At 41.8% G+C, this 25,254-nt stretch overlaps 1 protein-coding gene across 1 annotated transcript in view; it reads left to right on the forward strand.

The window, feature by feature from the left end:
- Positions 1-523: 523 nt before the first annotated feature.
- Positions 524-25,254, forward strand: part of PHC2 (polyhomeotic homolog 2) — a 103,346-nt gene continuing 78,615 nt past the window's right edge. Inside the window, exon 1 of the mRNA XM_082863616.1 lies at positions 524-593. The gene's annotated coding sequence lies outside the window, so the exon portion shown is untranslated. The remainder of the gene's footprint in view (positions 594-25,254) is intronic.

Below are 25,254 nucleotides of genomic sequence, written 5' to 3' on the forward strand. Positions count from 1 at the left end.
GAAATGGGCTCAGATCTCCAGTTCTGTCATTCAGTGTGGCTGTGTGACTTTGGGTGAGTGACCTACCGTCCCTGAGCCTCCTCTTTCCCTTCTATCAAGTGGGGTTAATAGTCCCGACATCACAGGGTTATCCCGGGAATCACATTCTGCAGAAAAGTGTTAGGCACGTGGTAAATGCACGATAAATGTCTGCTGAATCTGAATCCTTCTGAGAGGAGCCAAATTCAGCCCCTCTCCTTCCGCGGGGTGGGAAACGTGCGGATGCCTCCACAAGGAGCTCAGGTAGGGGAGATGCTCTGTGCCTCCCCACTCCCCCCGCCCTCCCAGCCGTTGCCGTGGCCACCGGTTCAGGCCCGGAGCAGCACCTGGGCGTGTTCAGACCAATCCCCGCCTTTCCAGAATGACCATTGGCTGGAGACGCCACGTGATGCACGCTGGTATGCTAATATATGGTAATCGCCCCCACGCCCCTCCTCCCCGGGCCTTGGCCGAGTAGCCAGCAGGGTGCGCGGCGCCGAGCCGAGGGGGCGGGCTGAGGGGCGGCCCCCGGGAGAGAGCGGCCAGGTGGAGGAGGAGCGCGAACGCGACCGCAGGTAACGGGCGGGCGCGTGCGCGCTGGGGCCGGCTCGCGGCGGACTTGCAGCGCGCGGGGCACTTGGGCCGCAGCTCTGCCGGCTTAACCCTTTGGGCACCCAGCTGTCACGGCCGGGCCGGGCCGCGCGGGGCGGGGCATTGCCGTGGGCACCGGCCGGCAGGCGGCGGCGGCCCGACCCGGGATCCGCGGTGGAGGCCGAGCAGCCCAGACCGGCGGATCGACCGGCCGCAGCGCGCCCGGGGGCCGAGACGCAGCCGAGGCTAGGGCTGCGGGGCAGCTCCGAGGCCAGGGCTTGCGGGAGGCTGCGGGGTAGCTGCTGAAGTACCGGCACTCGCGCTGTTTCTCGGGTCGCCGAGCCCCTCCCGCGCAGAGGCCCGAGCCTCAGCAGCCCGTGGCCTTGCGCGGCCTGCGTCTCCTCCGCGCATCCCGCAGAGTGCGAGGAGACCCAGGGGTCGGGCCTGACCTCGGCGCCCCCTCCCCAGCCGCGACCTGACAGTCCAGCCGCCGGCACTTTTGACCCGGAGTCAAGCTGGGGCCCCGGTGGGACGAAGGCAAGAGTGGTGCTTGGGGGCCACCAGCCAAGGGACCTGGGGATTGTCGGTGCAGGGAGGAGCGGACAATCCCCTAAAGGAAAGGCAGGCCCCACGATTTGCCAGGTTTCAGAAGGAGGGATGCCCAAGAAAGGCACTGGCCCCTTGTTTTCTGTGCTGGGTGATGACCTGACACTCATGGGAAAAGGTCACTGCTGGACACCTGGATCGGGTCTGTCATGTCCAGAGGAAGCGGCTGTTTTGCGTGAGTTTCTAACAAATTTTTTATAAGGCCAGGATTAAATTCGTCTTTCTCCCTCATCCTCCTCCGAGGTCTGCTACAGAAGTGTGTTCTTTTAATTACCCACCCCCCTCACCACCAATTCACTAAGATTGGTGGCAGCATTAGGCTTACAGTGTAATTTAGCTTTCACTACAATAGAAATGGTAGGATGGGCCATGTGCCACTAATATTAAGCTTGCCCTGGGAGCTTCTCGGAAGTGTGTGTGTGTGGGAGGGGGGATGTTTCTATCACCAGTGCAGAGGAAAAACTGGCTAATGTGCCAGTGATATCAGTAGAATTTCCTTTATGAGGCTAAAGTCCTTTCTTCTAAATCAAGGAAGAATGTGGTTACACATGCAAAGTACCAGGAACCAATTTGATTTTTGCAAGTGAAGTGCAAATTGCACTTTCATGTTGCTCTTGATGTCTTTTATCACACAACAACAAACTCTTGCTGTTTGCCAGGCACTCTGCTATGTCTTGGGGATGCAAAGATAAATAAGATAATTAGTCCTTGTCCTCAAAGAAACAGTGGGAGAAACAGAAATAAAATTGCCAGTAAAAGTGATAACAGCATAATAGATGTGTACATGAAGAAGCACAGAGGAGGGAACAATTAACTGTCTGAGAGGATCCAGGAAGGCTTTCCAGAGAAAAACATGTTTAAGGTCTTGAAGGATGAATAGGAGTTTGCCTTGCAGAGAATATTGGGAAGAACAGGAAGGGCAGCCAAAGCAGAGGAAACTGTGAATACAGACACTTAAGGAGCATGGTATCTCTAGGCAATGGCTTTATAGTGCAGCCATGGCCTTTTTCCTTTCTCGATAAAGTAACCTAGAATTTCTAATTCCCACCACATTTTCCAGTGAAAATGCGGCTGTAGCTCCAAGGTAGAGGAGTGGAAAACTGGGCATAGGTATGGCGCTAGAGGCATCATCCCAGGAGGGCAAATCTAAACCATACAATAAGGGAGTAACATGGGTCATACCCAGGGAAGCCATGCTGAATGTCAAATCTGTGAGGTCAGATTTGTGAGACCTTGGGAAATGAGTAAGCAGATCAGAAGCTGGAAGGATCTGGACTGTGATATGGGTCAGGACAAGCAGTTTGAGACTGAGACCATGAATCATGCAGAGGTGATAGAACTTGCTGTTGGTGGTGCCAGCCCTGGAGAGCGGGGCTGGATCTGACAGCTTAAAGCAACTGCAGAAAAGGACAGCACCATCTCTTCAATAGACTATTTCCAGTACTTCCTTCTTTCTGTTCTCTTTCCCTCCTTACTATTATCGTCTTTTGATCCAGTTTCCACTCGTGACTCACTTTTACTAGGCTTCTTTTACTAAGGTCTTAGCCACCAGAGCAAAGAAAATCCTGTTCTGCTGCCTTAGCCTCCACTTCTAGAACTATAAATAGTCCATTTTACCTCATAAGCCATCAGTTTAGCTAGCCTATTTTTACTTCCTGACCATTTGGAAACAGAGCAAGGATGGGCCCAGAGGTGGTAAAGTAGACCTCATCCCCCAAACTCACCTAATGTTTGGTTCAGATAACAGCCTTTTAGCTTTGCTTGAACCAAAATTTATTTTTAGAATGGATCATGGTGAATTTTTGGCAAATACCCCATCTTGAACTCAATTACAGATCAAGCCTCATAAAGAACGTGACACTGGGGGGATATGCCTAATGTGGTCTGCTGAGATTGACAATTCCTAAGTGCTGGAGAATCACGGGTGCTATTTAAGCAGTCTTCTCAATCAGCATGTTTACTGAGCACCTGCTTGTGTGTAAATACTGTGCTGTATTTGTGCTTTGGAAGAGATAGGAAAATGAGAGGGATAGTGTAGTCCGGGGATTATTCTCAGCTAAACAAGGATTCAGATCCCAGTTCTATCAGTTACTTGCTGTGTGACTTGGACATGTTATTTGACTTTGTTTCTTTATCTGTAATAATGCCACCTACTTCGTATACTTGTGAGGATTCAGCGTAAAGCAATTCTTCTGTAAATTTTCAAAGTGCTAAAGGTATGATATTATAGGAGTTGAAAAAAGAGAAAGATCATTGTGGACTATGATTATCCAGGAAGGCTTTTTTCAGAGACATGGTGGATTTTGTTATATAGAGAAGGAAAGTGGGAGGGATTTCTAGATGGGGAAAAAAATGTTCATAAAACACAGGACCGGAATATGGAAGAAAGTTTTCAGGGGTCAGTTGATAAAACTGACCGATGTGGCAAGATCAGAAGGTTTAACTAAAGAAGTTGTAAGATTGGAAGGGTTGCTTGAAGCCAGATTTTAACAGGCATTAATGCTGAACTAAGGAGTTAGAACTTTATCCCGTATGATGGAAAGTCTGAAGATGTTTGGTTAGGGAAGTGTGTGCTTATAAAAGTAGTATTTTATGAAGATTCTCAACAACGATGTGGAGAATAAACTTTAGTAGGGATAGAAAGAACTGTACAACCAATTAGCAGGTTATTTGAATAGTTTAGATATGAGGGGGATAAGGGGTTGAATTCGGGTGATGGCAGTGAAAATAGAAAGAGATGGGTTCAATGAGTATTATAAAGGAAACATGAAAGGACTCTGACTGATAGATATGGAGGACAAGAAATAAGGAAGAATCAAATGTAGCCTTGAACATAGGTGACAAGATCAACAGAAATAGGACAGACAGAAAGAAAAGCCAGTTCGGGAGAGAAGAGGAAAAGCCAAGTGCTAGATCTCTTGAGGTGATACTGGAATTTATAAGTGGATGGATCCCCAAAATATTTGGAACTGGTGGGGGGGCCTAGTGTTCAAAAGAGAGAAGTCAGGGAGTCTTATACGTAGGTGATAATTGAAGCCATGAGATTAGCTTAGTTCCCACTTAGTTGTTAGCAGTATAACAGCATAGAAATAGAGGTGTAGAGGACCAAGGCTGGAAAGTGGAGATTGCCCACATGCAGGGAGGTAGGAAGAAGAAATGGGGTCAGTATGGTGAAAAATAAGGAATATCAGAGAAGCAGAAGAACCATCTCATTTATTCACCCAACGAATGCATTCTCTTCACGATCATTTATTTATGTACCTGATAGATGCAAGGCCTATTAGACATGCTCTTAGCCATGAGAGTATAGTATCGCAGAAGTGAAGCAAAGAGAGGGTTTCGAGCTGGAGGGATTGGTCAGCAGTATGAAATGTTACAGAAAAAGTTGGGAAATGTCCATTATATCCCAACAGGGATCATTGGTGACTTTTTGAAAATAATAGCTTCAATTCCATGGGGGATGGCCATAGGGATATTAAATGCCAGATTAAAGAGGATGGGGTCATGAGATGTGGGTAAGAAATGGAGACAGCATGTAGATCACCCTTTGTATGTTTGGCAGTAAAAGGAAAAGAGAGAAATAAGAAAGAGGTTAGAGAAGGCGGAACAGTCAAGCAAAAGATTTGCTGTTCCCTACCTGCTTCATTAATTTAGTTGCCCTAATATATCATTCTCATTCTTTCATATCCTTGATAGCAGTTCAGCAATTCATTTCTTAAACTTACTGCTTTGAGATTTACCCGCACGTTTCATTTAACAATAATAAGATAGCTAGCATTTATGGAGTGCTTACTGTGTGTTAAGCACTTTGTATACATTCTATTCATTATCCCATTTAATCCTCACAGTACAGGATTACAGCCATACAACCTCTTGGAAGCATGGAGCGACTAAATAAACTGCCTATGATTGCATAATTTTTTAAATAAATTTATTTTATTTATTTATTTTTGGCTGCATTGGGTCTTCGTTGCTGCACACGGGCTTTCTCTAGTTGCAGCGAGCAGGGACTACTCTTCATTGTGGTGCGGGGGCTACTCTTCGTTGTGGTGCGCGGGCTTCCCATTGCGGTGGCTTCTCTTGTTGCGGAGCTTGGGCTCTAGGCGCGTGGGCTTCAGTAGTTGTGGCACACAGGCTTCAGTAGTTGTGGCTTGCAAGCTCTAGGGCACAGGCTCAGTAGTTGTGGCACATGGGCTTAGTTGCTCCGCGTCATGTGGGATCTTCCCAGACTAGGGATCAAACCTGTGTCCCCTGCATTGACAGGCAGATTCTTAACCACTGCACCACCAGGGAAGTCCCTGCTCACATAAGTAAGGAGGGGCAAAGATGGAATTTGGACCCAGCTCTGACTCTCAAGCTCAACGAAAGGACCATACTATGCTGTCCCTGAAGGCAGGGCCAACTTCATGGGTATGTGACCTGTGTCGCCTCCCAGGGCCCTGCATTTATAAGGGCTCCACACTCAGTTTAATGCTCTGTTGTTGCTGTTTTGAAATTCTTAATAATTTTTTAACAAGGGGACCTGCTGTTTCGTTTTGCACTGGGCCCCACAAATTATGGAACCGGTTCTACCCGAAGGTATCAATATTCCCTCCTAAAGCTGGGAAAACATTTTGTGCTGTGTAATTCCTTTTGTTTGCATAGCCTAAAGTCCTTGCTGCGTCATAGTGCATGATCACATTTTCCTGTCTTCTCATTTTGGACTCCTGGTATAAAGGGCAAAAGGGGGATATTTGGAATTTCAAGTATAGAGCCAGTATGAAAAGAGCAGAGAATAAAGAGGCAAGGAATTATTTACCCAGAATGGCTTCTGGAAACTCACCCATCATATCATGAGAGGATTATTGGATAGAGTTACTGTCCTGATTGTGTTGTTACTCCCAATTTAAATAAGAAATGGTTAATTTCTATTTCTTGGGTAGTCAGATGTTCCCAATTGGTAGGAAGCTAGGAAGACCATTTCTCAACCTACTGAAACAGAAATTGGGGTTGAACAGGTATAATACAAATTGCCCTGATCTGATGCCTTTTTAGCCAGACTGGTGCATACCAGGGACTGTCCAGCAGGTTTGAACCATGTGGCTCTGTTCCCCACATTTGTCTTGAATGTTCATGTCCCACTCTTCCCTTTTTGGCCCATTCTATTCCTTCATCTACCTGTATGGATCATGAAAACGAGAAGCGCTTAATTCTCCATATTGTCTCTCACTTTTGCTTTATAATCACTACTTGGAACTGACAACAAACTAATTTTTTCTGGTTTTCATGGTTATAGCTCTCTCAAAAATAGCATTTACTCATCCCCAGGCTCCTCCCACTCCGGGTCTCTCTGAGTAATCATTTGACCAGGTGCTGACCAAGTCCTGACACCACTTGATACTAGCTGACCACATGACCAAGTCCTAACACCAGCCAACCTAGATTCCTTTGCATAGGTTATCAGGCAAGATTCAGTTTGTGTTGCCATCACCAGCGTCATTCACATCCCAGAATAAGAGTGCTTACTCTCACTTTCTGTCCCCATCATGGATCAGGTGAGCCTAAGAATATGTGAGATTAAAAATATGAAGAGGGCTTCCCTGGTGGCACAGTGGTTGAGCGTCCGCCTGCTGATGCAGGGGACACGGGTTCGTGCCCCGGTCCAGGAAGATCCCACATGCCGCGGAGCGGCTAGGCCCGTGAGCCATGGCCACTGACCCTGCGCATCCGGAGCCTGTGCTCCGCGGCGGGAGAGGCCACAACAGTGAGAGGCCCGTGTACCGCAAAAATAAATAAATAAATAAAATAAAAATATGAAGAGATTTAGAGTATGCCCTATGGTGTACATCATGAAAGCGTCTAAGCAGCCAGGTGTTCTCTGTGGTCTCCTATTTGTGCTGCTGGCAGAGCCTCCATAAGGCTCTGTAGTAGTTATTGCTATGGAAAAATTATCAAATTTATCAGCTTAAAACAACAAACTTCTGTGTCTTTTAAGATTCAAGTATTGTGGGGCTTCCCTGGTGGCCCAGTGGTTGAGAGTCCACCTGTCAATGCAGGGGACTCAGGTTCGAGCTCTGGTCCAGGAAGATCCCACATGCCGCGGAGCAACTAAGCCCGTGCGCCACAACTACTGAGCCTGCGCTCTAGAGCCTGTGAGCCACAACTACTGAGCCCAAGTGCCACAACTACTGAAGCCCACGCGCCTAGAGCCCCTGCCCTGCAACAAGAGAAGCCACCGCGATGAGAAGCCCGCGCACCGCAACAAAGACGCAATGCAGCCAAAAATAAAAAGATAAATAAATTAAAAAAGAAAAGGTTCTGGGCTTCCCTGGTGGCGCAGTGGTTGAGAGTCCGCCTGCTGATGCAGGGGACACGGGTTCGTGCCCTGGTCCGGGAAGATCCCACATGCCGCGGAGCGGCTGGGCCCGTGAGCCATGGCCGCTGAGCCTGCGCGTCCAGAGCCTGTGCTCCACAACGGGAGAGGCCACAACAGTGAGAGGCCCGCGTAGCGCAAAAAAAAAAAAAAAGAAAAGGTTCAAGTGTTACATCTCAGAAGCATTTCCCAACTCACTTTTAATGAATTAGTATCCTTCCTCTCTGATCTTCTGCTACGCTTTCACATCTCATAGCACTTACCACATTGTTGTAATTGCTAAGGACTCTGTCTTTTCCTATCCATAGCTTCAATTCCTAAAACTGTTCTTTGAACATAGCAGATACTCAATAAATGGTTGTTGAATATACTTAAGAATGGCTTGTACCTTTATATACTTTTTACTCTATTCTTTAGAAAATATATGTATACTGTGAAGTAACTGGCTTTATGCCCTACGATAAATACAGCCTTCATCTCCCTATCTAGAAGCTCAGGCACCATGGTTGTTGAAGGTGTAAAGAAAACATCGTAGAAGTCAAACACTTCTTGACTTGCCAGCTTACCTTCTCCAAGGAGGACTTCTTGAGCTTGTTTCTGTCTGTAAGTCCCTGCTCCATCCATACTCTGAAACCAATTCTGGCCCTTGTAGGAAATTATATAATGAGCCCCTAGCCCAAAGATACTTGATTCAATAACAAAGCCAACATTGGTTCGCTAGCTAAATATCTTTATGTAAGCAGGATCTGGGTCTGACTTCTCCACTGCTATATTCCCAGCACCAAGCACTGTTAGATGCTCAATAAATACTTGGCGAATGAATTAATGATGCTCCGTTCTCAGTATTCATATCCCATTCCTTCACCCAGGTCCTGAGCTCTGATCACCCAGAATCTTAGGCCTGAGTTCATCATTTCACAGGGCTCAGACTTTCTGTGTTGGTCCTTGACTTATCTCTTCCTGCACCTTATCACAGCTGATCTTGCTTAAGTCAGAACTAAGAAAGGTACCTCTTCCTCTCTTGATCTTCCTATCTAATAATATTGGCCAGATGCCCTTTAGGAGAATCTTCTTTTCCTTACCTATAGCCAGAAATATCCAGCATGCATATTTGATGTGTTTTAAAATTTTTGAACTGAAGAGAATTACATTCAGTTTTGGCCAAAAGCCAAGTTCCAAGATTTTGTAAGTCTGTTCAACTGATTAACTTGTAAGCTTCAGCAGTTCAATGCAAATTAGTTTTTATACCAACCGGCAAATCAAGGGAGGGGAGGGAATTAAGTGAGTGTGTAAATATGGTTACCAGGGAAACTTTTCCTGACAGAAGAGGGAACCTCACAGGAATTTGTGCAGGCCCAAGAAACCAATGTAACCTGACCTTTCTGTGTTCTCTTTATGATGGGGGAAGAGAAGGACATAGAAACCATGGGTACAGATAAAGGTGGCTTTAGGCTTTTCTAGAGACTTGAGGAGTTAAGTTCTCCCTCCTGAAGCGGGACTGAATATTTTCTCTAGGGGAAAGATGACTATTATAAGGCACCCGTTCCTTCTGAGGAAACATCTGGAAATGCGGAGCTTCTCTGAAGCTGTCTGTGAAATAGTTTTCATTCATTCAACAAATATTTATCCAGCAGGGAATATGCCTATAAGAGTTGGAGAACAATATGAGGTTATGGTACTGCACCTAGTGGATGTTCCTTAAATTTTGTCTAAATTAATTTTTTGAGTGGAGGGTGATATGGACTTAAATATTTAATGCTTTTTTAAAGAATAAATTTCTGTAGAAAAAGCATAAACACAATTGTATCTTCTGCCACATCTCTATTCCCGGATGATCACTCCTGAGAAGAACCTAACTCGTTGATCCATAAAGCCACACCCCAAGGTGGATGTCATCTAGTGACAGTGTCCTCTAAATGGTAGGTGTCGTACAGTGAAGGACAGATCCATCTCCACAAATCCATCTCCTTGATGGCCCAGATCACAAGAGAACCTTCTGATTTTAGCTAAAAACGGTGGGTGGTTTAGGGTCTATTCTTGGCTGTAAAATGCATTTGGATTGAAATGTGCAACACTGTCCCATACCCGAGGCCTACTGTTCAGTGTCTCTTTTTATACTTGAATATACTGGAGTTTTGTACTGTACACGGTGCCTTTCACTGGGCTGCAGAGAAGCCGTAGAGGGCCATGGTTAACAGCACAGGCAGGAGAGCCCGCCCTGCCTCTACCCCTCATTAGCTGTGATCTTCACAGCCCTTCAAATCTTCACCCTCTTTGTGCTCCATCTTCCTGTGTATATGGAGATAATAATAGTACCTGCCTGGAAGGATTGTAGAATTAAACAAGTTAATACGTGTGAGGTGCATAGTAAGTACCTTTTACTATTTCCTGTGACCTCCTGGATATAGGGTCGATTGCATTTCAAGGAGGAGACTGTTGAGATACAGAAAGGTATGATAACTTCCCCAAAGTTGTACACTGAATTTGGGCTCAGATGATTTTCATCCTTAATTTAGCACTGAAAATTCCCATTCTACGTAGTAAGAGACAGAGAAAATGAGAATTAGAGTATGAAAGAGGAACTTGGCTTTTGGAGCATTTTGAGATAGGGGTTACTTCACAGAAGATGGTGACACTAAAGTGTATGAAGATGAAATTGCTTTCTCAAAGGCACAATGAGTGTGAGAAATGGTTGGGAATAATATAAGATTGGGAATCTCATACTGGGTCAGGCCTGTAGTATATCCAGCCTCAAAATCTGTCTCTGATCATGGTAACAAGGGACAATTAGAGGGGAGTATTGTAGCTGCCATCAAGATAAAACCTTCTAATTATAGGGATGGACCTACCCATCCCTAAGTGTCTTTTAGTATCCTGTCATGTCTTGTTCACCCAAGTATTTAAGCTTTATTTCTACTTTTGGTCTTTAAAATCTGTTCGTTTTTTCCACGCACCCTTTTAAAGCTTCTGTACCCACATACTAATAGCTAGGGATATGAAGAAGACTCGAACCCAATCCTGGCAGCCCAGAAGTTTATGAGGGAAGACAGACATGGAAATATCGATTACGGTATCGTACTTAGTGCCATAATAGAAGTATAGACAAGGTGTTTTGAAAGCTTAGAGGGGGGATCACCTAGCTCTGCTTAGAAGTGTCACCTTCTAGAGAAAGATTCATTTGAGATGAGGAGTCCCTCAGGCAGACAGAGCACCTCAGAGAGGAGGGGCGGCATGTGCAAAGGTGGGGCGTGTGTGTGAGAGCGTAGTACACATGGGGGGTTCCAGTAACCCCACATGACGGGAGCATGACGTATGACTCGGGCAGGGGCAGAAACAGGCTGAAAAGTAGGTCGGCGTCAAACACAGAAGGCTGGTTTCCAGGCTAAGGAATTGGGACTTCGTGTCAGAGGCCATGGGGAGCTGTTGAAGCATTTCAGGAGAAACGTGATCAGATTCTTTTCAGAGCCTCACATCCCCAGTGTGGAGGCTGGTTTGGACAGGAGTGAGACAGGAGACAGAACTCTGGGATGAGAAGGGAACCTCTAGCTCAGCTTCTCCTCTACTGCCAGTATTTTTACTATTGCATATGTACATTTACATTTGTTCCTTCGAACCCAGATTTATTGATGACATGCAGGGTACTGGGCTAACTGCTAGGGATGTAAGATCAACAACCATCCGTATCTTGGAATGGCTTGCAGTGTTTTCTTTGTCCTGAACCAAAGCTTTCTTGAGTTTTGAGCTTTCCTGGTCTATCTTCTACTTCATCTCAGTCCCAGTGCTGGTGTCTGGGGTGTAAAAAGGAGTTGGTGTGTGTTTATCTTGTCTGTACTCTTCATCATTTACTGTCCCCATCATACCTCCTTCCTCTCAATCCTCTCATCTCTCCAGAGCGCAAAATTCCAATCATTTAATGAATTCCTGTAGAAAATGAATCTATTAGACTATAGACTTCGCTATTTAAATTCTTAACTTTCTCTTGTTTCCCCCAAACCTCAAGTGCTGTATGTTAGCACCCTTGGTCACACATTAAACTCTTTGGACCCTACTTCCTGTCCTTTACTGGCTTATAAAATCCTTACTTTCTTCATTCTTCTTTTCTTGTTTCCTCAAAGATGTACATACCAGAATTGCAGATTGCATTATTGACTTTGCTTTTTCTTTGTGGTGTTAGGGCCTTTCACCCATGAGATCACAGTCCCTAAAGGGAAAACTCTTCTACCCCTGAAAATTAATAAATTGAAGATGAGACGATATTTCTGTTTGTAATAGAAGATAGAGTTTTATGAGAAAGAGTAGTATTTATTACGTAATAATAAATTATGATTATAATTTACCGAGTACTTATTACATATGCTAATTTCCATGCTAGGACATTATGTGAGTTCTTATTTAATCCTCACAGCAACTGTAGGAGGCAGGTACTCTTATTACTCCCATTTTACAGGTGAAGAAACTGGCTCCAAGGGGTGACATGATTCGTCCACCGTCATATCACTAATACGGGCAGGTCTCGAACTCAGGCCTGTCTGATTCCAGAAGCGAAGTTCTTCACTACTGTGTAGTGCAGGGTAAACGTGCAGGGTCTGAGAGGGGGTACCCACGGTCATGAAGAGTGAGCCAATTATTTTCAACCTTCCTTTAGTTATAACTATCATCATCAAATGTAGTTTCTCCCAATTTTCTTGATTTTAACAGTCATTTTAATAAGCTATTTTATTTGGATCACAAAACGGCACAATAAGTTTCTAGTAACATTCGCCCCTCCGCAAAAAGTCTGTAATGTTTATCATAATTTTAAAGGTTTGAGTTTGCATGTTATGTTATAGAGGTGTTATAGTTCACTGTGGATGCTATGCTGACAGTTTTGGGACCTACCTCCAGGTGGATAGATTGTGCCTTGGAATATATTTGCATATCCTAACAGGTTTGTTGTAGAGAGAACTAAATGTCCTTTCTAAAAAATTTTTTTTAATTTTTATTGTAGTATAGTTGATTAACAATGTTGTTTATGGGCTTCCCTGGTGACGCAGTGGTTGAGAGTCCGCCTGCCGATGCAGGGGACACGGGTTCGTGCCCCGGTCCAGGAAGATCCCACATGCCGCGGAGCGGCTGGGCCCATGAGCCATGGCCGCTGAGCCTGTGTGTCTGGAGCCTGTGCTCCGCAACGGGAGAGGCCACAGCAATGAGAGGCCTGCAAAAAAAAAAAAAAAAAAAAAGTTGTTTATGTTGTATTTCCACACAAGATCAATCTACCCCTGGTGATGAGTGTAGCAGGCTGAATGATGGCTACCCAAAGATAATTAGGTCCTAATCCCTGGAACCTATAAACAATACTTGTAAGGAAAATCACACTTTGCAAGTGTGATTAAGTTAATGATCTTGACATGGACGGATTATTCTGGATATCTGAATGGTCCCTAAATGCAATCACACATGTCCTTATAAGAGAGAAGCAGAGGGAGAGTTGACACACACAGGAGATAGCATAACCACAGAAGCAGAGATTAGAGTGATGCGACCACAAGCAAAGGAAAGCTGGCAGCCACTAGAAAGTGGAAGCGTCCAGGAATGGATTCTCCCTGAGAATTTCCAGTGGTGTGGCCTTGCCAACCCCTCAATTTTATCCCAGTAAAACTGATATTGAACTTATGGCTTCCAGGACTATGAGACAATGAATTTCTGTTGTTTTAAGCCACAGAGTGGTAATTTGTTATGCCAGCCACAGGGAATTAATATAAGGGGAATAGTTACCTCTTGTACTACTTAGTTCATTTTGAGGGCAAATATCATGACTTAATAAAGGTGACAACCAACTAATATAATGTGTATGATAATAATTATTTCAGCAAAAACTTGTGTAGTGCTTACTATGTGCGAGGCACTATTATAAGCATTTAAATGAATTTACTCATTCAGTCTTCATAACAACCACATGAGGGGGTTTCTGTCATTATCTCGATTTATAAATGGGAGCTTTGAAGCACAGAAAAGTTAGGTAACTTGACCAAAGTTATATAACTAGTAAGCAGTGGGTCTAGGACCTGAACTCAGGCACTCTAGCTCCAAAAGTCCACTTTGCACTTAGGAGGCATTCAACAAAGGACACTGGGACAATGTCTGAAGCCTTTTCAAGCCTCTGGCCGCTTCCTCTCCATGTTTTCTGCTGTGTTCACTGCATTTGTCTTCCTCCATGTGTTGTGTTGTTTGTCTTCCTCCATGTCCTTTATCTTTAATATCTTTTCTTTTTTAAAAAATATCCCTGTGTGGTTTTGGTATTAGAGTACTTCAGGTCTCCTAAAAGAGTAGGTAAGAGTTTCCTTTTTCTATTTTCTGGAAGAGTTTATATAGAATTGGTATTATTTCTTTCTTGAATCTTTAGTAGAATTCACCAATAAAACCATCTGGTCCTGGAGTTTGCTTTGTGGAAAGGTTTTAACCAAGGATTCAGGCTCTTTGCTAAATAAAGGGCTCTTCAGGTTATCTGTTTTTTCTTGAGTGAGCTCTAATAGCTTGTGTCTTTCAAGTTATTTGTCCATTTCCCCTAAGTTGTTTACTTTACTGTCACAAAGTTGTGATATTACCTTATTATCCTTCTAATGTCTGCAGAATCTCTTTCATTCCTATTATTGATAATGTGCCTTCTCTCTTTTATTTTTCTCGTCAGTCTGACTAGAGGTTTATCCATTTTATTGATCTTTTCAAAGAACAAGCTTTTCATTTTGTTGATTTTTTTCTCTATAGTTTTTCTGCTTTCTATTTCATTGATTTCCACTCTAGTTAATGTAGAAGCTGAAATTAATAATTTGAGATCTTTTCTAATATAGATGTTTAATGCTCTAAAATTTCTTCCGAGTAATGCTTTAGCTATATCCTATAAATTTTGATATGAAATGTTTTTCATTTCATTTGGTTCAAAATATTTTCTAATTTCCCTTGTGATTTCTCCTTTGACCCATGGATTACTTTGAAATGTGTTGTTTTGTTTCCAAATAATAAGATTTTCTTAATAGCTTTCTATTATTGATTTCAAATAGAATTCTTGTTCAAGTCTTGAATAAGAATTCTTGTTCAAGACTTCTATATCTTTATTAATTTTTCTGACTACTTGTTTTACCAAGTACTAGGACAGGAGAATTGAAATTTCTAAAACTGTAAATTTTTCTTTTCCTCTTTTTAGTTCTATCAGTTTTAGCATTATGTGTTTTGAAATTCTGACGCTGAGTGTATACACATTTAGGATCGTAGGTCCTCTTGATGAAATCACTTTAAAATAATCTTCTTTTTCCTGGTAATGTTCTTTGTTCTGAAGTCTACATTGCCCAATATTGATTTGGTCACTACAGCTTTCCTATGGTTTTTGTTTACATGATATATCTTTTCCACCCTTTTACTGTGTGTGTGTGTGTGTGTGTGTGTGTGTGTGTGTGTGTGTGTGTGTGTGTGTGTGTGTGTGTGTGTGTGTGTGTGTGTGTGTGTGTGTGTGTGTGTGTGTGTGTGTGGTACGCGGGCCTCTCACTGCTGCGGCCTCTCCCGTTGCGGAGCACAGGCTCCGGACGCGCAGGCCCGGTGGCCATGGCTCACGGGCCCAGCCACTCCGCGGCACGCGCGATCCTCCCGGACCGGGTCACAAGCCCGTGCCCCCTGCATCGGCAGGCAGACTCTCAACCACTGCGCCACCAGGGAAACCCCACCCTTTTACTTTTAACCTATATGTGTGTGTGTGTGTGTGTGTGTGTGTGTGTGTGTGTGTAAATATATATATAAGTATATATATGTCTTTTTTTTTAATTGGGGTATAGTTGTTTTACAATGTTGTGTTAGTTTCTACTGTACAGTGGAGTTCCCTGTGCTATACAGCAGATTCTCATTAGTTATCTATTTCATACATATTAGTTAGTATATGTTTGTCAATCCTAATGTCCCAACTTATCCAACCCCCTCCTTTCCCCACTTGGTGTCCATACATTTGTTCTCTACGTCTGTGTCTCTATTTCTGCCTTGCAAATGGGTTCATCTGTACCATTTTTCTAGATTCCACATTTATGCATTAATATACGATATTTGTTTTTCTGACGTACTTCACTCTGTGTGACAGTCTCTAGGTCCATCCACGTCTCTACAAATGACCCAATTTCGTTCCTTTTATGGCTGAGTAATATTCCATTGTATATATGTACCACAGCTTCTTTATCCATTCGTCTGTCGAATGGCCATCATCAAAAAATCTACAAACAATAAATGCTGGAGAGGGTGTGGAGAAAAGAGGACCCTCTTGCACTGTTGGTGGGAATGTGAATTGATACAGCCACTATGGAGAACAGTATGGAGGTTCCTTAAAAAACTAAAAATAGAATTACCATATGACCCAGCAATCCTTAAAAAGCTAAAAATAGAATTACCATATAACCCAGCAATCTCACTACTGGACATATACCCAGAGAAAACCATAACTCAAAAAGACACATGCGCCCCAGTGTTCATTGCAGCACTATTTACAATAGCCAGGTCATGGAAGCAACCTATATCTCTTTATTTTTAAAGTGGGTTTCCTTTAGAAAGCATTTAGTTGGGTCTTCCTTTCTAATCCAGTATGAAAATTTCTGCCTTTTAATTGGGATGTTTAAACAATTTACATTTATTATAATTATTGATATGTTTGGGTTTAAATTGACCATCTTGCTGTTTGTTTTCTATTTATCCCATCTGTTCTTTGTTCCTTTTTTCTCTTTTTTGCCCAAGTTTGGATTATTCACATTTCTTATTTATGACTTCATTGTATCTTTATGATCGGTTTATTGCCTATGTCTTTGTTTTATCTTTTTTAGTAGTTGCTTTCGTGTTTATGATATACATCTTTAACTGATCCTTGTTTATCCTCAAATAATATTATATCACTTTATGTATAGGGTAGAACTTTAAAACTATATACTTCCATTTATCCCCTCCTGTCCTTCGCACTATTATTATATATTTTATTTAATATGTTATTTTTGTGTTAAATAATCAGTTAACTTTTCAAAATAAGAAAACATGACTTTTTTATTTATCCACTTATTTATTGTTTGGACACCCTTTTTTTTTCCTTTGTGTTTCCATCTTTTATCAATTTCCTTTAGCCTAAAGAACTTCTTTTAATATATTTGGTAGTTCAGGTATGCCAGAATTAATTCTTTCAGTGTTTTTCTGTTTTAAAAGTTCTATTTTACCTTCATTTTGAGAGAGATTTTTGCTGAGTAAAGAATTCTCAGTTGACGGGTTTTTTTCCTCTAGGGCTTTAAAGATGTCTATTCATTGCCCACTGGCTTGAATACTTTATGATAAGAAATATGCTTTAATTCTTATCTTTGGTCCTCTGTAATGTGTCTTTTTTCTCTGGCTGCTTTTAAGATTTTCTTTTTATCATTTTGGCAATTTGATTATGATGTTCCTTGGAATTGTTTTCTTCATATTTATTCTGCTTGGATTTGAGCTCCTTGGATCTATGGGTTTATAATTTTCATCAAATTTGGAAAAATTGTAGCCATTATTTCTTCAAATTTTTTTTCTGTCCCCTTCCTCTCCAGATCTCTTTTCTTTCAAAAACTCTAAATTCATGAATGTTATATTGCTTGATATTGTCCCACAGACCACTGATGCTTTGTTCATTTTTATTCTGTCTAATGTCTATCTGTGCTTCATTTTGGATACTTTCTAATATGGTGTCTTTAAGTTTACTGATCTTTTCTTCTGAAGTTCCTATTCTATTGTTAATCTAATTCAGTGTATTTGTAATTTCGGATGTTATAGTTTAGTCTCCAGATGTTTAAGTTTTTTTACATTTCCTTTCTCTTGTCCTCATGTTTGTTTTCTACTTTGTGTGGAACATATTTATTAAAGGTGTTTTAATATCCCTGTCTGCTAGTTCTTCCATCCTTGTCATTTCTGGGTATGTTTTTATTTATATTGTTTTCTCCTGGTTAATGAGTTTCTTTTCCTGCCTGGTAATTTTTTATTGGATACTGGACATGGTTAATTTTATATTCTTGGTTGCTATATTTTGCTTTGGAACGTAGTTAAGTTACCTGGAATCAGCTGGATCCTTTCAGGGATTGCTTTTAAGCTTTGTTATGGTGGGTCCAAAGCAATCTTTATTCTAGGACTAATGTAGCTCCCACTGCTATGACAATACCCTTCTGAAGATTCTATCTAATTCCTTAAATGTTACAAGGTCTTTCTACTCTGACTGATGTGAACACAAACTATTCCCAGCCCTGTGTGAACTCTGGGAATTGTTCTCCTAACTCCTTTATAGTAGTGTTGAGTAGTTTCCTCTCATGAGTGTGAATATCTGTACTCAACCAAAGATTCCAAGGAGGCCTGTCTATAAATATAACTGCGGAGTGTGTGCCTCTCTGTCTCTTTCTCCTTCTCTCTGTTCAGCACCCTTCTCTGTGGTTCTCTGTTTCACAAATTCTAGCCATTTTGACCTCCTGGATCTCTCATCTCAGCCTCTTCAGCCCAGTGAGACCACTGAGCTCTGTTTGGGTTCCCTGTCCCTGCGATGCATCCTGGAAACTCCTCCAGGCAATAAGCTGACACAATCTCAGGGCTCACTTTGTTTCTTTTTTCTTAGATCACAGGCCTGTATTGTCTGTCAACCAGTGTCCGAAAGACATTGCTTTATGTATTTTGTCCAGTTTTTTAGTTTTTTGAGGCAGGAGGGTCCCTGTTTCTCCAGTTTTTAAGTGAAAGTCTCTAACATCTTTTCTAGGGACTTTACATATTGATTGTAGGTTCCTTTCTTTAAAGAAACTCTGTCACTTCAGACACGGTTTCTGGTTAGTTAAAAAGCAGATCTGTATTTAAAGTAACAAAGTCATACATCTAGATAAATCAAAGTAGTGTTTAGGGGATTTAGAGACTAATTCATTGTTATTAGAATGGCAGGGAGTCAAAAAGGAATTTTCAAATAGGGCTGAGGCTGCCCAGATGGTGATTTACTGAGGTTCCATGGTTGTACAGAGCTGTAACCAGCTCAGTCTTGGCTTTAATAAGCCCTTTAACTGCCCTACTATCTGTTTAAATTCCTTCTTTATCGATGGTCTTCAGTGTTTAAATGTTCAGTTTCATGCCTCATCCCAATGTTCAAACAAGGAGTAAAACAGTCGGAACCATTGAGGTAAAGATCAAAACTACGGTGAGAAGGTCAGACAAAGAAAACGCTAATAGTGTTTAAACTGTGGAACCCTCCACCAACTACTGACCCAGAATTAATATTTTTCTCGAAGTCCTTGCTGCCCACACTGAAAATAAGTGAAACCAATTACAACAGTCTAGCCTTGGGCCAGGTTATGGGCAATAAATCAAGCTCAACTATTAACCTTTCGTGTGTGTGTGTGTGTGTGTGTGTGTGTATGTGTGTGTGTGTGTGTGTGTGAGAGAGAGAGAGACCACGCTAGCGAACATGGTGGCAGGGGTGGGGGTAATACATGTGCAAATATACATGCTCACATATTTATTTAGCATCTTACATGTGCCAGGCATCTCATTTAATCTTCACAATAACCCTATAAATTTGGGTTTTAGGTATTACATATTAGGTATTCAGTGAAAAAGCTGAGATCCAGAGATACCAAATGACTTGTTCAAGTTTTTCCACCACACCACGCTACTTCTCGCAATGCCATACTGTATTCCCCTCAGTAGCACCATAATTCTGTTGTCAGTAGGCCATAAACACAGCCTTGGGCCATTCATGTTGCAATCATGTACTCTGGGCCACAAGAGGCATTGTAAGACAGAGTTGGATGGATAATCGGTATCTTTCATTAGAAAAAGAATTTAAAGTTCATAATTTATGTAGAGTAGAACAAAACAACAATAAGGCAATAAGGGCAGTATATTATTTTCCATATAGGCCAATTTAACCGAAAAAGCGTGATACATTCGTAATACCATACCACCTGTCACTCAAAGACAGACATTTTAGTTTGAGGTTGTAGTCACTTTTAGCAAAGCCTGGCAGTGTTTGCAACTCTGTCTTTTAAACTTATGATCTTCATAAAGAGCCTTCATATTTGAGATTGCTGTCGTGGAGTGGTTTTTCTGTGGTTGTTTTCCAGCTACACCAAGTTCATATAATTTTATCTGCTTTGCTGGCAGCTTCCTTGATTTAGCTCATGACGAAGCTACCTCAGTCTCCTGCTGTAGTTTTCTGTGCCTATGCCCTCTCCAGTGTTGGTAGACTGGCTGTATTTCAAGACTTCAGTATTTGATAGTAGGTTCAATAAATACTTGTAATTTAGCAATGCTAGTTATCCTATTATTCTTGCTATTTCTGGTACAACTTTGATTATAACTACTTAAAACTCCATATGTAAAGTCCCTGATGATAACCCAAGCTTCTTCTTTAAAGACATAAATGCTACCAGTCTTTACTTTGTCTTATGGATATCGGTGCCTTACTTTTGAAGTCTACACCAGTTTTTAAAATTCTGTTTTTGAATTTGTCAGTGAACATGCTGTCCTTCACATACAAGAATGATGGTCCTGATGCATCATAGTACTCTTTCAAGTTTCGTTTTCTACTACTAGAGATAAGCTGCACTGAACTTGAGCATGTGCAACTTATCTGGGTCGGGGCTGGGTAGGGTACATATATCTGAGCTGTATTAGCGAGGTTCTTTCCAGTGTGAAATGCACTAGTCTGTATAAGGATTAGATCTACAGCTTTGATTTTATTAGACAATCAGCATTCATGCTTTTTATATAGAGAGTGAGGACTAGAATTCACATCTTATTTTTTTCTACCCCTTCACGAAAATTTAGGGTGAAGCTACTGGTAATCGAATAGAAGAAGAGAAATGACGTTAGTGTTTGGGTATCTGTGTATAGTAACACCTTGATTATTAAGTGACCATATAAGTAATAGTTTAGAGGAACGCTCCAGGGCCAGACTACCTGGGTTTGAATTCTGGCTCCTCTATTACTATTTGAGTCACTTTGGTCAAGTTACTTTACCTCTTTCTGTCGTTGTATCCTGTGACTTTGATAAATTCACTTTAGTGCTAATAGGGTTTTTTGGTAGACTCCTTAGGACTTTCTACAAATACAATCATGTTGTCTTCAAATAAATACAATATTACTTCTTCCTTTCCAATCTCTATGCCTTTTTTCCTGATTTATCTAGAACCTCCAGTATAATATTGAATAGACAATTGAATTGTCGTTACTGGTCTTAGGGAGAACACATTTGGTCTTTCACTAAATAAATATGATGTTAGCTGTAGGTTTTTGTTACGTGTCCTTTATCAAATTGGGGAAGTTTTCTTCTATTCCTAGTTTGCTTAGAGTTGTCGCGATTGGGTATTGAATTTTGTCAAATGCTTTATCTTCATCTATAGTGATCATCATATGATCATCTTTATTGTATTGATCTGGTGATTTCCACTGATTGATTTTTGAATGTTAAATTTTTTCTTAATGTAAAAACAAGGAAATAGAGATATTCCATACATATTTCTGTGCATTTTGGGGGGAACTGGCAATATCTTAAGGTAATTTAAAATCTCTAGGCTTATTCCCTAGTTGTCTCTCAATTATAAAGCTATATGTTAAAGACATAATAATCAACAGTAATACACCTTTTGAGGGGTAAACAAACGATTATATTGAGTCTTCCTGATTGATGATTTAAATATATTTTAGTGAAATCTGAATCAGTGTAAGGATAATATAGTATTTATGCTGACTTCCTGATCATTAACTTCTCCCATAATCCACAGAAAAATAATCTTAACTCTTTTGAGATCTTATTTTTTAAAGAAATGAATATACTAGATAATGAAGCTAGCTGGGTGATACAGAATTGTTGAGAAGTAGTTTACTGCATATTTAGAAATTATTTTGGAGTAGTAATCATAGTAAACAGAAGTTTCCAAGTAAAGAAAGTCTTGGTTCTCCATTAGGTGATAAAGAAAAAGAGGACCCCCATAGTTGGTGCCTTGATTTATCATGCTTGCTTTTTAACCATGACCATAATATCATTTTCATTCTCTTTATAGGAAGGTATTTTTATTGTTTGTTACTAGGTATTTCTGGGGCTGCTTTATTATAGTGCCTGCTATTTTTGTAAAGAAGCCATTCAAATATAATAAGAGTGATTCATCCCCTCCTACTGCCAGTTCCAGTCCCACAAATGGAAAAGCACTGAGGGGGACCTTGGCTGATTTAATCTTCCATTAAGGTTCTATTTGCATAGCCCATGGTCTCTAAAGGCTTAGTCTGCCGTTGCCTCAACCGACCTTTTGTACAAATAAAATTGAATGAAACAGATGAGTGAATAAGTGTGTCTGGAGAGCAGCCCCGGAGTCTCACTGCCCCCGCTCACGTGCAGAGCAGTGTTTCCCAGCCCTCTCTGCACACACAGGGCCCGTGGGGTGAAACCCGATGAGGTGCTCTCATCGACTCCTTTACAGGATTGGCCTTTTCAGCCTCAAGAAGCAGCATGACCCGTTCCATTCAGCTGCTGCTCTCAGCCCATTCTTCAGCTTCTCCTCTCACGTTCCCATGGAGGGAGGCTCTGGGCTCGTCCTGCACATGCTCCCTGAGCGAGTCATTCACAAAGACAGTCTGCTCTCCAAGGCAAAGCTGCAGTCAGTGAGGCAGCAGACAAGGAGCCATGCCAGCCAGAGGGGGAAAGGAAGACACATTGAAGATGGCATCAGTGCAGTCATCCCACAGGGGCTTGAACTGAGCTTGGATGTTTTTCCTGGAAATTCCAGCTTGTTCCAGGCCTTTGTTTTCTCTGTAAAGGAGCGAGGGCAGGTCTGATTCCCTCCAGGCGGGAGAGGCAAATAAGCCTTATTGAGCAGCACTGCACAGAATTACTAAGTATAGAACAGACCAGCCTTCTAGGAACAATACATGAAGTCATCATAACAGTAACTTTCCCCTTGGGTATTCTCACAAAATATTTTTATTTAGTTTGGGTATAAGAGATAATATAATGCCATAAGGATAGTTTAAAATGCAGATTATTTGGAGGTTTCCCTGGTGGCACAGTGGTTATGAGTCCGCCTGCTGATGCAGGGGACATGGGTTCGTGCCCCGGTCCGGGAAGATCCCACATGCTGCGGAGTGGCTGGGCCCGTGGGCCATGGCTGCTGAGCCTGCGCGTCCGGAGCCTGTGCTCCGCAACTGGAGAGGCCACAGCAGTGAGAGGCCCACGTACCGCAAAAAAAAAAAAAAAAAAAAAAAAAAAAAGATTATTTGGTAGAAAATTATCCCATTTGAAATGTGTGATATTTTGTTACTGTTATGTGGGTAAATTTCTGGATTTTAGCAATCTGTTTTCAGTTCAACAAATACATGTATTGTGAGCCACCTACCCACTGCTGATGGCTAAATGTTACTCTTTATGCTGGGTGGCGAGAAAAGCTGTGTATGAACTGAGCATGACAAAAAGATGGAATTAGGAGACTGTAGACTTCTCTGCTAATTAGATGGACTGGACCTAGAAATGGCTGGTGTGAGGTGGCGGGTTAGATGTATCCATAAGGGAAAGGACATCTATTTTATAACAATCAATTTTTTCTTATTATAAAAAGAATATATTTTCATTCTAGAAGATTGGTGCTGGGGTAGGGGGTGGTGTGGATAAGCAAAGCCAAGGGAAAAACCCCTGCTATCCCACCACCCCAAAGTGATGCCGTTAACGTTTTATTTTAGATCCTTCAGCGAGTATATGAAGGAGGTCTGACTTGTAAGCTGGACATCACTGAACAGTATCAGACTCCGTATTTGTATTTACCTACTCATGCATCCTTGCACTCTGATTAAATCCTCAAACTTGATGTAAAGTCGTTTTCATTACACACATCCCTGTAAAGCAGACGTTGTGCAAATACCAAATTCACACAATTCAAACTGTTATTTTCTTTTTCGGTTAATGTTTTAAATATGTTATCCCTTCAGCTTATAAACAGAGTCTGACAGAATGTGACCAAAATAAACTAGTTGATTACCTTGCTCCTCTGTTTAAAAGTACTCTAGTGGCTTCTCATCCCTCTTAATCTAGGAATTTTCATTTCTGGTAGTGGTGGGCTAGATAGTTAGAACCACTGAGGACAACTCTAAAGGTTGAGAGAAATATTCTTTGTAATTTTCTTAAATGTATTGAAGAGCTAACAAAATAGCAAGATTTGTAGACCTGAGTCAAAATCTAGGGTAAAGCGAGGACCCAGAGATGTAAGCTGAGCACTCAAAGCCTCCTTTTCTCTAAAGACATTTGCTAATCTGGAAGAAATATCTGTGAAATCAAACTGGGTTGTTGGTAGCCTTACAGGGCAAGAATCAAAACCTAGGTAAGAAATCTAATAAGCCCTCCCCTTTGTAAGCTGGGACCATGAAGAGCTATACCTTCAGAGTAAGAGTAAAGTGAAAGTAAACCAGCCCTGGAGCAGTTCAGACTTGTTGACACAGGTGGTCCAGAGAACCTCAAACTTTTATTAACTTAGACCAGAATGAATACTAGTCATGTCCCCTGGTGCCTGGCAGAAGCAAAGGAAAATCCTTTCTGGAGGATTGTGCCATTATCCTAAGGACTCAATCTCAAAACTGATTTTTTTTCCCAGTATAATGACCAGTAGTCAAAGATAATTAGTTCCAAGAAATAACAGGCTACCCTGAGTAATAACCAATAGAGAGAGCAGACAACACAAAGTCCCACAAAAACTTCAGGTAGGGGTTCCCTGGTGGCGCAGTGGTTGAGAGTCCGCCTGCCGATGCAGGGGACACAGGTTTGTGCCCCGGTCCGGGAGGATCCCGCATGCCGCGGAGCGGCTGGGCCCATGAGCCATGGCCGCTGAGCCTGCGCGTCCGGAGCCTGTGCTCCGCAATGGGAGAGGCCACAGCAGTGAGAGGCCCGCGTACCGCAGAAAAAAAAAAAAAAACAAAACACTTCAGATATTGCAGTTATTAGGCAGACTCTAAAACAACTGTGTTGACTACATTTAAAGGGTTTTTTTAATGAGCTTGAAAATATCTGCAGGAACAGGAATCTATAAAACATGTTGTAAAAGATTGGAAAAAGAACTAAATAGAACTTCCAAAACTGAAAAATACAATAACCGAAATTAAGAACTCAGTGAACATATTAATCAACAGATTATACACAGCTGAGGAGAGAACTGAACAGTGGATCTAAAGGACGTAACCAGAATGCGAGAGGAGATAAAATGATAGAACATACACAAGATAGGATAAGAGACATAAAGGATAGAATAAGCCCTAACATGCTTTTAATGAGAGTCCCAGATGGTGAGGAGAAGCAGTTTGGGACAGAGGCATATTTGAAGAGATGATGGCTGCGAATTTTCTCAAACTGACATAAAACACCAATCCATAGATTCAAGAAGCCTAATGAGTCTCAAGCTAGCAAATGAAAAGAAATACACACTTAAAATACATCATTGTAAACCTGCAGATAACCAGAGACAAATCTGTGATAAATAAATAGATTATCATCAGAGAAGTAGCAGTTAGGCTGATGGCTAATTTCTCAGCATCAACAATGGAAGCCAGAAGACCAAGGCTTCCATAATTCCTTCTGCAGATTGTTTGCTTTACAAGGACCTCCTGCCAACAAGTTAGTGGAGGCAAAATTCTAGTCCTCATTCCAGTCACCAGAACCTGTGCCTCGCTCT

This window comes from Leucopleurus acutus (genome assembly GCF_964270905.1).
Source record: "Leucopleurus acutus genome assembly, chromosome: 2".
In the NCBI taxonomy this organism is placed as follows: domain Eukaryota; kingdom Metazoa; phylum Chordata; class Mammalia; order Artiodactyla; family Delphinidae; genus Leucopleurus; species Leucopleurus acutus.